The sequence below is a fragment of the Sceloporus undulatus genome, chromosome 1, assembly GCF_019175285.1.
Source record: "Sceloporus undulatus isolate JIND9_A2432 ecotype Alabama chromosome 1, SceUnd_v1.1, whole genome shotgun sequence".
NCBI lineage: Eukaryota > Metazoa > Chordata > Lepidosauria > Squamata > Phrynosomatidae > Sceloporus > Sceloporus undulatus.
Window position 1 is genome coordinate 311,485,630 of NC_056522.1, and position 4,611 is coordinate 311,490,240.

At 41.2% G+C, this 4,611-nt stretch overlaps 1 protein-coding gene across 24 annotated transcripts in view; it reads left to right on the forward strand.

The window, feature by feature from the left end:
• Window positions 1-4,611, forward strand: part of GPHN (gephyrin) — a 671,572-nt gene that overhangs the window by 171,461 nt on the left and 495,500 nt on the right. The window lies entirely within an intron of this gene.

Here is a 4,611-nt window from a genome sequence, read left to right on the forward strand (position 1 = left end):
CGCACCCCCCTAACCCTAGTGCGTGCTCTGTGCGCACAAAATGGCGGAGGCCATTCCACACGGCCACCGCCATGAGGACGTCACAACTGCGCCGCCTCTATATGGGGCGGCGCGGACGTGACGTCCTCACTCCGCGCCAGTGCGCCTAGTGCGCTCTTTGTGCGGACCAGGAAGGAGCTCCATTTCGGAGCTCCTTCCTGGTTTGTGGCGCCGCTTTGCATCGCTGGGCGCAGCCTTCAGACGGCTGTGCCCAGCAAAGCAAGGGAGAAAGGGGCCAAGTGGCCCCTTTCTCCTTCTCCCTGCTGCCGCGGGGTGTCCTTGGAGCTTGAAGCCCCAAGGACACCCCTTTTCAGGCTGCAGGGAAGCGGCGTTTTGTCGCTTCCCCGCAGCCTGAAAAGCGGCGGATTGGGGCCTCAGCGGCTGCCGTTCTGCCCGCTGAGGGCCCGATACACTTGGGAAAGGGGCGGGTACAGCCCGCCCCAAATGGGCAGTCTGTAACCCGCCTCAGAGCATTTAATGCAAATCTAAATATAATCAATAGAAACTATCATAAAGTCAAACTAAAAATAACTAACAACCACCCTTGAAAAGCCAAGGAAAACAGCCTCCTCAGTTCTGGGTGGGGAGGATATTTCCACCTACATAGCTGAAAACGAACATCTCACAGGTAAGACCCAATGTTCCTTTTTCCAGCGATGGAGGTGGAAACATCCTATAATGTGGGACTTACCAAAGCTCCCCAACCAATGGTTGGGTGAACTGGGGCATATCACTTATGTGAGATCCACCAGATGTGTCTTCCAAAGGAAGCCTCTTTTTGATTCAAGGCAACTCAACAGAGGTGGCATGTAAATGTGGAAGATGAAGGCCATGTCATGTCCTACATTCATCTTAGATGGATGTGATTGTTGGTAGTGCAGAGGAAGTAGCTGCACTGTAAATTGAGTGATCAACAACTGATCACAACAGAGATATCTCAATCTTCTTGTACCATGTTAAAATGCACCCAAGACAAACCACAATTTTATCAACGCCTTGTTTTGATTGTGACAAAAAGATGTTGAAATATTAAAGTCTTAAAGAAAGAGGAGAAAAGGAAAAACACAGCCTACCCGGAGCGAGGCAGGAAAAAGACTGAGGAATGGTGGGGGTTGCTCCCTCTGGTGGCAACTCCTTCAAGTCTGTTTTTCCTGCCTATTTCGGAGCAAGAGATGGAATCAACCCACCTTATAGGATGTTTCCACCTCCATCGCTGGAAAAAGAGAAGTATCCAGATTGAAGTAAAAAATAGAACCTATTCTGTTTTGGTCAGAACTCACTTGGGCACCACAGATCTGGGCAAGAAAGATATCAAAAAGTTTGATTACATCCAGGGGATAGCAATCAAAATAGTAAAAAGGTGTGAAAACCAAGCTCTATGAGGGATGGATTAAGGAGCTGAGAAGAGAAATTTGAGAGGTGTCATGATAGCCACCTTTAAATATCTGAAAGGATGGAGCTGAATGCACAGGCAGGATACAACAGGCCCACCCCATTGTATCCTGCCTGTGGGTCTGGCCCATTCCCATCCCTGTCACCTACCTGGTCTGGTGTGGCAGGTGATCAAATCTGTGGAGCCACCACTCTCTTGCCCATTGCCACTGTTGTTCTAATTGCACACCTGCGCCATGGCTTCTAAGGGCAGAAACAGGCCTCTTCATTTTACCCACATGGACAAATACCCCCTTCAGACACCACAGGCCGCAACAGTGGCAGTGGGGGCAGGTAAGGGAGCATACGGCTATCTGGTCTGCCAGCTGTTGCAACAGAGTTTCTGGTAAACTCTGCCTGGTCTTTCTAGACCAGAATAAGGGCCAGTTGGGCCAAGGCTAGGTCAGATCCACTGGAATGGTCTGCCTGTCCATCAAGCATTCCTCACCATTGGCTACAATAATTAGAGTTTCTGTGAGCTGAAGTTCAACAACATCTAGAGTACTGCATACTGTATTTTCAAACTTCTTGTAAACGTTTCTTTCAATAAAATATGCTCTTATGCAATTTTCTATTTCTCTCTCTTTGTTTCTAATAGATATGCTTCATATTCTTTTAATTTTAGATTTTCAACAATAATTTTATATGTTTTTACCTCTATGTTTTTTTAGTTTCCTTTTCAAATTTGGAAGCCATATAGAGTTCCAGTTGTGGGAAAAGGACAGGAGAGAATAAATTTATTATCAGTAATGGCACCTACTATGTGGAATGCTCTTTCATCTACTTTGACACGTACCAAATATCTTCAGCTTTCTATATACAGTGGTACCCCAGGATACGAATTGATCGCGTTACGAAATTTCCGGGATACGAAAAAGTTAGATTGGAAAAAACTGTCCCGGGATACGATGTTTTTTTCGGGTTACGAAATTTATTTTGGCGCGAAATTCAAACGCAAAGCGCGGCTAGCGGCTTTCCAGCGGCTTTTCGGGTTGCGAAATGTATCGGGTTACGAACGGAGCCGCGGAACGAATTAATTTCGTAACCCGAGGTAGCACTGTATGTTAAAAACATATTTATTTGAGTAAGCCTTATTCATTTAGTCCAACCCAACAAGTTGGAGATATGTGTGTGTGTATATGAGATTTTGTTGTTGTATACCATTTTGAATTTTGACATATATGCAAATAAATATGTATCTGTTTATTTTTTAGTTAGTTGCTTCCAATAATTTATTTATTTTATTTACTTGCAAGATTTTTCCTCTTTCCTTTTGCCAGGTACACAATCTTATTATTTTAGAAAGAATATGACCATTATACACTGTTGTAGTATATTATTTTTTAACAATAATTTCATGCTTTTAAAAGAGGGATTATTCTATCAATTTTCACACACATATAAAAAGATGAATTTTCAGAGCAATATTAATGTACTGGTAATTAATTTTATATATTATTACATCTACTGCTAATTAAAAAGTTAATGGTAGTATATCCATAGTTCATCTATGAGACGTCCTCCCCTGATGCCACTGAATTAATGATATCCAGAACTTCACTAGAGTATATTAGTAGCTTACCTGTGAAGAGAATGTGCAGACAAGGAAGTCTGCCTGAGACAAGAAATGAATATCAAGAATAACACCACGTAGAGAGTTTTCAGTGTATCGATTATGGAGACCTGCTGACCATGATATAGAGTTGTCGCTAATAAATTCATAATTTGGATATCTGGAAAAAATGCATCACAATATCAAACATTACTTTTTAAAATCAAACTGATCCCCCATTCCCCACTATTAGGAGCTTGATATGACTTTGTAACTTTAGCCTTTATGACATTTTTACAGCTTTTTTTTTTTTACTGAATGCATCTAAGGAAGTAGACTTGAATCTACGAAAGCTCATGCTGCCAACAGTGAAAAAGCATTAGCCCTGCTCTAACAATCCAAGTAAACACAAAATGCTTGCATAAAGGAAGTGATAATAATTTTGGAGAGCACACATGAGGGGTATACATACAAAACATACTCTGTTTTGGAAAACATACTCTATTTCCCACAAGCTATGTGACAGTCCAACAAGAGTTCAGCTCACAGTTATAATGTATGTTTGACTGGTCGTTTTACATGGGATGGACACTGCATGGTATGAAAACTGGACTTGAAGTCATTTCATACATCTTTCATAAAATATGATCTATACAGTCATCCCTCCCAATTTGTGGAGGATCCGTTCTGGACCCCCCCCCCCCCCCCACACACACAAATCTGTAAAATCGCAAATATTGAAGTCCCCATTGCAAGCAATGGCGGCGTGCTCCTGTGCATGTCATTTTGTCATTCCCCACTTACCAGCCGCAAATGAGTGAGACGGTGGACTCCAAGTCCACAGATCAGGAAGGATGACTGTATTTCACTGCAGTTATTAAACCCCCAACTTATTTTTTAAAGGACTGTTATGAGATAGCCACCATTGTATGAAATTTCTCCAAACCCTAATTTTTTCTGTTTGCTCAGAGATGGATATTATGATTCTGATGGGATTTTTAGTTCATTTTATCATATTAAAACCAAGCAGATTATTTAAATCAATTAGCAGATCTGAAGAGAAGATAATAAGAATGAGGAAATATGCATAACATTCTGTTTCCTTGATCAGAAATAACATTTCCGCTAAATTTCTAATTTGAAAGCTACTGGAGATAAGCTGCTTATCCGTATTCACAAATTATTTAGATTTATTACCACAGTAAGCCTTAGTAGTCATAGCAATCTCATCTTTTTTTGTATCTCTGCATATACAAAACTGTTTATGAAAATAATGTTTCCTATTTCCATGAACAATCAGTAGTTTTCTTGCAACTGATCACCACATCAAATTATCCTAACCATAAAACTGTCTCTGTGCCACAAGTTTGGCTTTTTAAGGAGTAGCTATGTTATGGAATTCTGGGAATTGTAGATTTATGAGACATTTAGCCTTCTCTGTCAGATAGCTCTGGTGCCACAACAAACTACGGTACTGTTCTCACAATTCCAATGTATTTAATTATTTAGCACTTACTGGGCCATAGCTAACAAAATGAAATTCAACACAGAGAAATGTAAGGTACTGCACTTAGGGCGGAAAAACGAAA